This window comes from Artemia sp. Qi Xiang Cuo, chromosome 12, assembly GCF_049724085.1.
Source record: "Artemia sp. Qi Xiang Cuo chromosome 12, ASM4972408v1, whole genome shotgun sequence".
In the NCBI taxonomy this organism is placed as follows: domain Eukaryota; kingdom Metazoa; phylum Arthropoda; class Branchiopoda; order Anostraca; family Artemiidae; genus Artemia; species Artemia sp. Qi Xiang Cuo.
This window is the reverse complement of record NC_142805.1, coordinates 49,964,527-49,976,105: the sequence shown is the minus strand read 5'-3', so window position 1 is coordinate 49,976,105 and position 11,579 is coordinate 49,964,527. Positions and strand designations below refer to the sequence as shown.

Below are 11,579 nucleotides of genomic sequence, written 5' to 3'. Positions count from 1 at the left end.
ATGAAAGCACAAAGAACAATTACTTATCATAATTACAAGCACATTGTTGCTCTTTACAATTTCATCTACAGTCTTTTTAATTTCAAAAGCTCTCGTTAAATAAATGAATTTGTCTCCTACTGAAAGAAAGTATATATTTAAATAATTTCCTCGTTTAGTTTTGGAACTTTGGTTTAAAACGGGTTTAATGAGAGTGTTATTAGAAATCATTATAAGTTACCATTATGCACAAATGCTTTTATAATGCACACTAAATTAATTATAGTATAACATATGACTTTAAGAAAATGTATTATCGCTAATCTAGGGGCTAACAATTTGTGCGGCTTTAGTTTTGGCTCTAATATTTCTCTCAGTCAGGGAAAGAAATATTCCTATAATCATGAGTTTTCTCTTTGTACGACTACTTATAATACTATGAAATATATTCCTGACTTCAGAATAAAAGTTTGCTCAATTTCCGATGAAAAGTAAAAAAAATTATTTGGACAAGTACAATATGCATAAGTAAGAAATAATGCACCTATTAATTTACAACAATGGTTCGTTTACACATTGCGGAAATTCATGCGGATTTAGCAATCTGTGCTGAAATTCCGTCCGTTTTCGTGCTAGAAAAAATCTCTAGCTTTCCGCAACGTTTTGGTCAGATCGGGACGGAATCTTGGCAAGGTTTTTAAATGACTAAAACCGTAAGTATGGATTATCAAAAACTGCACGATCTTATAACTTTGGTTCAAGGCTACCCCAGCTTGCATGATCCTGCGCACCCAGGATATAAGAAAACTAAGAAAAACGGTGTCATTTGGCTCTGTTGCTCAACAGCTTTCAGAAGAGGGTAATAACATAGGTCACGCTGTCGCAATAATTTGAAGTCTTTGCCGTAAAACGCAGCGTTATTTTAGCCATAGTTCGAACAGAAACGGAAGGATTTCCGCAATGTGTAAACGAACCATAATGCTCAGAAAAAAATGTAATGTTTTTATTTTTGTTCGATATGTAAATGTGACAGACTGATATTTTTGGAGCAATACAAGAAACGAATAAGTTAGAAAAAAATATTTAATTGAAGTATAATATTTCAATAATATGAGACTTTTTGCAATGATCGAGTTCTAGCCTAAATTATTTGCATAAAAGACTCATAATTGTACACTCTTCTATTTGTTTCAAAGTTGGCGTGACATAAATCGCTTACCTTATTTCGTTTCCGGGCATTGAGTGATATTAAAGAGAAGCTGAAACTGGGGTACGCCAAAATTGTCCCCAACAGGGGAAGATATAACAGAAAAGCATTGGCTAAATTGTACTCGAGCTTTTGTGACCATGCAGTTTTGTTCCAAGCTGGCCTTCACATCCTGTTTCGGCCAGGGGACATTAGCGATATTAGAATTATGTATTTCAGATATTGCAAGTTTTTATTGTATCTACCTCGCAGATACAGTAATAGAAAGATGATGCGGATTTTTGGCGCTCCGGATATTGTAAATTGTTTTGTCAGACAAAGTAGCCATCTTCAAGAGAACATTTATGCTACTTTGGGTGTTAACCACCCACTTATCCGGGTAGCCACAGCGCATTGAGTGTACTATTTATTTATTGTGTTGTTGTTAAATGTATCTTTGTGGGTTTTTTTTGTTTTTTCTCTTTTCTTGTGTTACTCCACTTCATTTTCTGTATAGTGGGTCAAAAATAAATTATTATTATTATTATTATAACTCAGTGTTCTGCTCAGGTTGTCAATATTCCTGCCAGTTTGGAATGGGGATGAACGCCGAGGAAACTGAACCAAAAAGTTAAACTTTTTTGTTTTAGATCTCCCTAATCGACTATTAGTTGGAATTACAAATCTGATTCCCATCTCAATTGCTAGGTTTTCTATATTACCCATTTGTATCCCCTTAATATAAAAGAAAGATTATTCATTTAGTACATAAATAACAGCTCAATTTCATTTTGCAGGAGTCAAAATGAATGAAGAGGAGTGTATTATTGTTTGAACGTTGTAATTATTTAACAAATTTAAATGCAATTGTCATTGGACATGTCTACTGTAATGATTATAAAGATTTAATCGATTTTTTAAAAGGAAATTAATTATAAAAATCTGGATCCTGTTATGCGGGTTTGACCTTGAAACCAAACGTAAAACAGGATCTCGAGTTCGACCTCGATAATGGCATTAATTTGCAGAGCCAACGCAGTCTGTCAGTATTGAAAATCATCATATTTCAATTTGTACTTAATAAATCACTTGAGATTTAGGTATATAGAGCTATATATATTTATAGCCAGTGAGTTAAGAATCCAACGGAAGGAAAAAAAATTTATATAACATAGACTTGTTGAAAAACTACCTGACGGATAAAAGTAGTTTAAATTGAATTTTTCAAATACTTCAAAAGTTCTAAGCTACAATATCTATGTCAATGGAAGTTTAAAGTTTCTCTTTAGGAGCAATTTTACTCAACATTAAAATTTATTCCAAACTGAAACAATGATTTTTTTTAAAAGTGCGTGAAATTTGTCCAATTTTAACTAAATTATATTACAATTAAAGTAAACAATTACATTTTCTGTATTCATATTATATATGTTTTACTAAAATTTAATTTTAAATATTCCAATCTCGGAAAGAAAAACTATGAAATGTTTTAAAAGTCATGTCTAGGTGTATTGCTGCTCTAGTAAATTAATTCTATGATTATTGCCTTATTCAAGTATAATAGTGGCACATATTTCAATTTAGATCTTTGTGTTATTTTTGTTTTTATAGTATTTTAAATTAAATTTGTTGTATTTTATTATAATATAATGAAAAATTAATTTTAAAAAGAGATATACCTTTAAAATTTAACAATACCATTCAATTTATTCCTTTCGCATTTACCCTTGTTAAAAGTATTGTTAGTTGGCAAATATATTGTCAATTATATTGCAAATATATATGATAAGTATATATATTGTTTGTTAATTATAGAGAGGAAGATTATTGTGAAGAAAGAATTGAATTAAACACAGTCTTAAAACGTTAATTTTTTAATGTTGAAATGAAAAGAAAATTGTTGAATACTAATTTTCAGTACTGCTTTGATATTGACACAGACGTAAAGGCCTTAAATTTGATCAATTTCACCATCATACAGTTTGTAATTAGAATCAATAGCTAATTGTTATTCCCCCAGTAACAGAGATTCCGTTGATTTTTTTTTTTTTTTTTTTGCGAATTTTGTGAAACTCGTTAGTACGAAACATAATAGCATAATACATACCGTATGGCAATACTGTTCTCTTTGAATTTATGATTTCCCAATTATGTTTGAGTACTATCTGGCCCCGAATAGCTCAACATGTGACCTCAGTTGGCCATTATTAAGTGAATTGTAGTCATCATGTGTTAGCTACATCCAATTTGCACTCTAGAAATAGAGGTCAGTTTGTAAAACAACTAGAAATCTGTTTATTACAGCAAACTTTGCCAGAATGGAGTTAAATACTTTCGTTCACGAATTCGTAGTATTCCCGAAAAATGTAGAGGAGTAAATGTGGTATAATTTAATCCATCGTTCTATTCAAAGGTTTTCTATTTCCCCATTAAAAAAATAATAAATTTCTTTAGAATTATTGCCTTAGGCCTCTTACAAATACATTTGAAAAGACTAAAACATTAGAAACGTGTTAGAGAACAAAGTTTCGCAGGTTGACGCGGCAGTTACGTATGAATTTGAAAATTATCAGTTTTAATGCCCAGATTTTCGCCATTATTTTCAAAAATTGTGTGGCGAATACAAATTTTACATGTTATTTTTGAAAAGCTTAATTTCACGTGAAATCACTTAAGAACATATGCGCACCTGCTTGAGACTGATGAATAATATGTCCAACTCCATTCTGTTGCCCCTCTTCCGCCAACGTGGAGGTGCCGCTGATGGTGATTCTAATTTCATCACAATTTCCAAAGAAATCAAAAATACAATGAATTAAGATGGACCAGGGGAGAAAAATGTATGGATTTGTTATCCAGGCTAACCCAGGTCAAATCTATAATGTAATGCCCAGGCACAGGGCTACCACACCAAGTTTTCCAGGTGTGCTGGTTTGCCTTTGGTTCACCATCAGCTATGATTCTAGCTTCAAGTGTATGTAACCAAACAGCATTGTTATTTTAAACCTATGTACACTTCATTCATATACAAATGTCGATTCATTATGTAGTGAATACGCCCACGTGGTCTTAAAAGTGATTACAAATTCCCTAATTATTTTCAAAAATAAATTCTGCTATTAAGTAATTAAATATGAACTAGAAGCAGGCGAATTTTTCTAAGTTGTTATTCTTTAGTGCAATAGCTATATTTTCCTTAAGTCTAATTTAGTTCATAAAATAGATAAAAAAAAAGTTAAAACTACTTTAAAATATGTTCCCTTAAGTTATATTATCTTTAGGTATAGTTTAGTTTAAAACATAGACATAAAAATAGTTAAAAAACACTTTCAAAAATATTAGCTATATCTTTAAAGAACAGCAAAATTCATACCTGAATAGCCCATCGTTTGTTTACCCATCAATTTTACATTTGAATCATCGCAGATACACCATGTACCTTCCAACGTTCGCCTTTAAACATAATAGTGACTGGAGTTGAAATTAATACCTGAATGAGCAACGATGGCTATTACTCTGTATCGCTCCAAGGATACCACGATGTCATTGTAGCTAACGTCAGATATGACATCACTCATTGTTCTTTTCAGCAATATGTGATCTGGATCAAAACCAATTATACTTCTCATAATTGTATGTGCCATTGCACTCCTGTCCAAGTTAATCGCAAGAAACTGCGGCATTTCAGTAAAAACTGTGTGTGATGTTAGTTGATATTCGATTGGGCAAAATTTTCCAACAGGATTTAGACTTGACACTTCACTAAATTGAATGCCCGATGTCTCAACAACCTCTTCATGAGCTGGTACAGCGGATTTAGAACTCCTGAAACTGGAAAATAGCACACTTTCCATTTGTCATATATCATCAATTTGTTTCCAGTTACAGCGGTGACAAGCCAAAAATTTATGATTCTTGAACTGACATAGTTTGCTAAGGGGACTGAGGGTAATTGATGAGTTTGTTTCCAAGTTTTCTTCATCCATACCTCTAAACAAAGCATCCAAAAACTCGTAGAGTGACTGCTGTTCGTCCTCAGCAAACCCTTACACAGTCGACAGTAACGATCTTAGCTGGATTCTTGACTCAATCTTGTCAAGGGACGACACTGCTAGCCGTAACATTTCAGCTGCAACGTTGCCTTGTGAATTCTGCAACATATCAAAAAGTATTCTGTGTAAGCTGAAAACGCACTGAACTGCAGAGTTTGCATAGCATGAAACACAATCTCTATTTTGGAAACCTTTTCTACCAGCACCAATACCCCTTTGGTAGAGCTGGTTTTGGTTAGATCTTTTCTTGTTTCCTTCAATACCATGGAGAACGTTATCACCTTTCGTTGGCACTATCTTATCGTTTGATTTTGCTTCATTTGTTATAGACATTGTTGTTCGGCATTTCGTCTTATTTGCAAACGAATCTTCTATTGCTGCCTTTCTTTTTTTTTCCTTTTCCAATGATTGCATGTTCGGCACTAGTCTTACTTTTCTTCCTTTTTGGATAAACATCTCCTATGCTAACTATTTCCATGACATCATCGTTCAAGTTAGTTGTTGGTGTTTGGATGATTTTCAATAATGGAGGATCTGGTCTAAAACTACTCCTAAGACGATTATACTTCGAGATGACTTCCATGTCAGCACTAATTTTACTTGGATCAAGTTCCACAAGATGCATCCCTGCGCTAGTGGTACCTCTGGATACTGCAACATAAATCGTCCCCGGTCCAAAATAACGACTTCCTCCATCAACGATAGCACATTCCAAGCAGAGGCCTTGAGACTTGTGAATAGTAACTGCAAATGCTAGTTGCAGTGGTAATTATTTTCTAGTGTAATAAACCTCTTTGACTTCTTCAAATCAAACTGTAACATGGCCTATGCTTGTCAACAGTTCTTGACCATCAAATTGTACCAAAATATTCACCATCTCACCAGATGGTATAATTTTAAACTCTGTAACATAGCCCATAGATCCGTTTACTAGGCCTTTATCCACAGCAATGCTTCTTTGAAACATTACTCGTGCACCAATTGGTAGTACCAATTTTGTTAATGCACCAGATGTTCGCTTGCTGTTATCTTCAAAGCTCGAAACACTTTTCGCTGCTTCTTCTTCAAATCTTTTATTTCTGGCAACAGAAGAAAGACAATGAATGGCAGTCAGTGTAACATGTTCCGAGCTCGTTTCCTTTAGCAGTGTGTTGTTTATTAGCCTACAGTCGTGGTTTGTGGGCCTCAAAAAAACTGGCACTTTGCTTTCCTTACACAAATGACAAAATAATTTTTTAATTTATTATGAGGTGGCTCACAAGATGCATCCAAACTTTCATGTAGAAAGACACTGGAGATGCTTTCCTTCACAATTTCCAAGCTTATGTTTGCAAGAATATCTGCATATGGCTTGTCCTTTTTTGCCTCATGTTGATTGTCAGCTCATCATACTCAAATTCATGCCATAGATTAAAGGATCCCATGAATCCAAGTCTATTTCGGATCTCTAGACGAGTAAGAGGAATAAACAGTGGATTTGCCACCACGGCCTCAATTAAAGAAAATCTCCAAAAAGAACAAAGTTGGCATTTCCCATTGGGAAATTAATAGATCTAATTTCCATCAAGCTCAAATGAATATATATCAGCATAAGAGACGAAACCATGCATATTTAATCTATAATGAAGAGTCGAGTTCGTCTAAGTGTTTTTCGTAATGTCAGCAATTGTTCGGTGGATAATGCTTCATACTTTGCAGTTGTCTGCTGGTCAACTGGCAGACTTAAACATCGATGAATGGTAACACCCTTTATACTATGAGCAGCAAGTCCAGTTGGGGCCATAACAACTACTGGACGATCCTCCCTAGGAGAAACCTTCTAAGTGGACTAATTACCCTTGAATTCCCTGTTCCCCCAAAGCCAGAAACTATCAGTCTGATGGGTTTGTCATTGCTGCCATTTTTTTAGGTTGCCTAAAATTCTGTCAACAATTCTCTTCTGAACTAAATTAAGGAAATTGAAGTCATTTGACAGCTCTTCACTTATGATTGACTCTAGTAGCTGTATATTCGCATTGACTAAATCTTCAATAGCATCAGCCGCTCTATCAATAATCTCTCCTTGTATAGCGTTATTTGGATCATCAATCTCCTGCTGCCCATCAGTTTAAGTCATTCATTTCATTAGCCTGAATTTCCGTGGCTCGCTGGCGTAATCTTGTCTCAAATTCGGCATCGCATGTGGTTTTATTTACCAAATTCTCATGATAGGCTATCATGGCTGGATATTTTTCACTTTCAATGCAATATTTTTCGAAATTGTTGCAGCCATGAACAGGAATATCGCGTTCATTTCTCCATGGCTTGAACAATTTCGAAAGCATACCGTAATAATGCTCTTTCTTCTCGTCGGATTCAAAAGGATTTACCTTTTTTTGCTATATGATAAACGGTTTTGAGTGCGTCGTCGTAAAAAAAATGCACCTGTTTTGAGCAACATTTTTTCATCATTGCCCAGTCTTTCACGTTCATGCCAAGAGAACAGCTCATATAGACTCACGTGTTCCATATGCTCTGGCCTATCATAGGCAGCGCAATAGCGCTTCCTAAGTAAAGAACGATGTTGGCACAATGTATTATTTATTTATTTTATTTATTTTTTTTGTTTAAACCGGGGCACTTCGTATTGAAGGAGTTATCGTAGAAACTTCGAAAAGGGCTCATTCGATTGGAAATTGGAAGGGCTTGTGCCCTTTTTAGTAGCCGAAAGTCATTGCAAGGCACCCCTTCCACGCCCACTATTTCCCCAAACACATCCAATCAAAATTTTGAGATAGCCATTTTGTTCAAAGTAGTTTAAAGATCTGGAAATTATGTCTTTGAGGAGGACACTCCCCCCACAGCCCTCAGGGCAAGGGTTTTAAGTTATGCCCTGGGGGCATATACGGTTTTATAGATAGCGTTGTTGTAGAAACTTCAAAAAGGGCTCATTCAATTGGAAATTGAAATGCATAGTGCCCTTTTCAATAGTCTTAAGAGATAGGAGGGCCGCTAAACCCCCTCTCACGCCCACCATGTCCTCAAACATATCCAATCAATATTTTGAGATAGCCATTTCGTTCAACATAGGTGAAAGTTCTGGAAATTATGCCTGAGGATGAACCCCCCTACAGCCCTGGGGGCATATAAGGTTTTTATTTAAAGCGTTGTGGTAGAAACTTCAAAAAGGACTCATTCGAATCGAAATTGAAAGGGCTAGTGCACTTTTTAATAGTAGAAAGTGATTGGAGGGCAACTAGCCCCTCTCCCACACTCACCATTTCCCCAAACACATCCAATCAACATTTTGAGATAGCCATTTTGTTCAACGTAGTTTAAAGTTTGGAAAGTAGGTCTTTGAAGATGACCACCCTCCCCCCCACTACCCTCAGGGCAAGGGTTTAAGTTATGCACTGGGGGCATGTAAGGTTTTTATAGAAAATGCTGTCGTAGAAATTTCAAAAGGGGCTCATTCGATTGGAAATTTTAAAAGCCGAAAGTGATTGGAGGGCAACTAACCTCCATCTCGCGCCCACCATTTCCCCAAACACATCCAATCAAAATTTTGAGATAGCCTCTTTTTTCAATGTAGTTGAAAGTTATTAAAATTAGGTCTTTGAGGATAACAACCCCCAACAGCCCTCAGGGCAAGCGTTGTAAGTTATGCCCTGGGGGTAAATAAGGTTTTTATAAATTGTGGATTTAGTATGGCAACTTGGAGCCGATATGATCAATATATTGAACATCAACATTTCACAAATTGGCCAATAAAAATGAGGGATTGTAATAATTGATGTACCTCTTCTTATCTGTACGAGCAATGTAATATATTCTTTTTTTTGTGTTTTTGCGGTTTCTCCCATGAGCCAAATAATCAATCACATCATGCACTTCAGTTTGTGTTTTAGAAGGGTGAGGAAAACCGAATCTGCAATAACGCATCCATTTGCCTGGATTTCTTTTGAATTTCCGTTGGCGGTACTTGTTGCAGCGGTGCATCTGGTGATGGACAACAAGTTTGTGCAGGGTTGGACTCAATAGTTTGTCAGAAAATTGGCACCTGATAATGGTATTAATGTACCTTGTAACTTCATACAGTGATGATTTTCCAATTACTGGTGCAATGTCTACCCAGAGAAAACAATGCACATGTGGTTCACCTCTCGTTTGGTCTTCAATTCGCCAAAAATAATCCTCGATTTTACCAAAGACAGGATTCAACTTTGCACAGATAAGGTCGTTGAATATGGCCCTTCATTTTTAGTGAAAATGTTTAGCCACAGATACTGGGTCCATTGCTGTTAATTCACCTGGTGTCATGTTATCGACACCAACCACATGGCTGTTGATGTTACGTAAGTGTTTTATGAATTCTGGAGAATATCATTCCGCACAAGAGGCTGTAATAAATAACGTTGGTGACCCTTTTTCCTCTATCATAGACTTAACTTTTCCCGCCAACGCATGAAAATATTGCCGAGATCCTGTCTCTTCTGACTGGACCGAAAAAATTGATATTTCCATTTCACCGTCTCTGTTTTGAAGTCGATCCAGAAAATCTTTTGCACTTTGATTATGCCAGACAGTCCTAATAATATGTGCAACACTGTTATAAAAGTAAGAAAGTTCTTGATGCTGAAAGTTGTGAAATAGATACCATTTGTCTAAAAAACCTTCGGGCGTCTACTAAGAAGACGCTTTTTGATGTAGTCTGCATTTCGCATCGAAAACCTACGGGCCATGTCTCGCATATGGTTTTTGCCATCAGGGAAGAGACTTGGAAGTGCTTTGATGTCCAATTCCTCTTGAAAGAGATCTTCCCCGAAACCATGCAGGCTTTTCAGTTAAAATTTGTCATTCTCAATGTTTTTGCTGTTCTTGAAGTCATCTATAAAGTCTTTTGGCACTGACGAGTCAAGGGGTTCTATAGAGAAATGCTCTACTAAGTGTGATTTGGCATTATTTGTAAGTTTTTCTAAAGTTTTTCCCCCTGGTACTTCATGAGTTTGCTCTTGTCCATTTCTTTTTCTAATAAACGACTCCCAAGAGTCTCTTTCAACTCTTCTAGTGTGCATGCTTTAATGTTCCTATACACACTATTGTTTTCCCTCAACTAAACTAGTGCTTTATTTATTTTCGCTGCCCAAACATTATTGTTATATGCTGGTTGTCTGTTGACAAGTATTGCATAGCTGTCAATGTTTAGCAGCTTATCTGGTTGAACATCTGCATTTGCTTGAACATCTACAGGTAGATATACAATTCTTCCTTTAAGAGCCTCTGTCAATTCATTTACAGGTCGTTTGATTCCATGACTTATCCAAACCTAACAAAAGTTAGACATGGCATGACAAATCTTGTCAATCCAATTCAAGTCTATTAAAATTTGTGATGCAATCTGGAGTTGCTTGGACGTTAAGGTTATTTCCAACAGAACGGACATTTTCTGTACTAGAGAGAATTTTTCCTGCACAATATTCGCACAACTTGAATGTCTCCAGTAAGTGTTCCATCCAGTCAAGTGACATATGGAGATCATCTCTCTCTTCTTCAGGTACATACTTGTAAGTCTCCTCGTGAATAATTTGGGTCATATAATCGAAGCCTTTTCGCTTCGAAAAAGAGCCAAGAGGTTTTACATTATTTGGCAGTTTAACTGCTCGCAACTATTACAAGAAACTGATATTCGTCTCTTATCTCAGCTACTTTTGTTAGATTTTTCCCAAGGATATTCATAATTTCCAATTTTTCTGTAGATGCCAGAGGACGCATAGGCTCCAGAAAGTTTATTAAGCTTTTTATCCTCAGTATCGTAATTGCAGCTTCTACAATGGATTTTAATTGTACAATACTACCTTTGCTCCTAAATGTTTAAACATCTCTCATGATTCTGCATCTTTCTACTGCCTTGTATACGCTTCTTACAAAGTTTGCTAGAAGAGGAAAATGTGGTGCCAATGCCCGTAGAGCACGAAAAAAGCTGTAGCATCCATTGCGTGGAAGACACTAAATTAAATGTCCCGTTTTGCCGAACTGAATTGACTGGTTTGCGCAATAATTGAATTTATTCCAAATACAATTCTACAAGGTTTCGTCAAATCCATTGACGAATCTTCTTTGTTCATCTCGGAAATTGTGTAAAAGAGTAGCTGACACATTTCAATATCAATGGGTTCATATTTGCACAGATCTCGGTGACATTTCCATTTAATTAGGTGATTTTTGTCAATTAGCCGACTTTTTACAGTAGAATTTGTTCCGCTGATCTTATCCTCTAAAGTGTTTTCATTTAAATTATCTATCCTAAATCGTGGACAATATCACTGACGCTATTTTGTACCTTAGTATTCCATTCTTCGTAATCCAATTTGGTAGAAGGTTGC

The 11,579-nt window shown here is 35.7% G+C and overlaps 1 pseudogene; it reads right to left on the bottom strand.

Annotated features, from left to right (window-relative positions):
• Positions 1-4,515: 4,515 nt before the first annotated feature.
• LOC148946223 (uncharacterized) lies at positions 4,516-7,726 on the bottom strand (annotated as a pseudogene).
• Between the last annotated feature and the right edge of the window lie 3,853 nt (positions 7,727-11,579).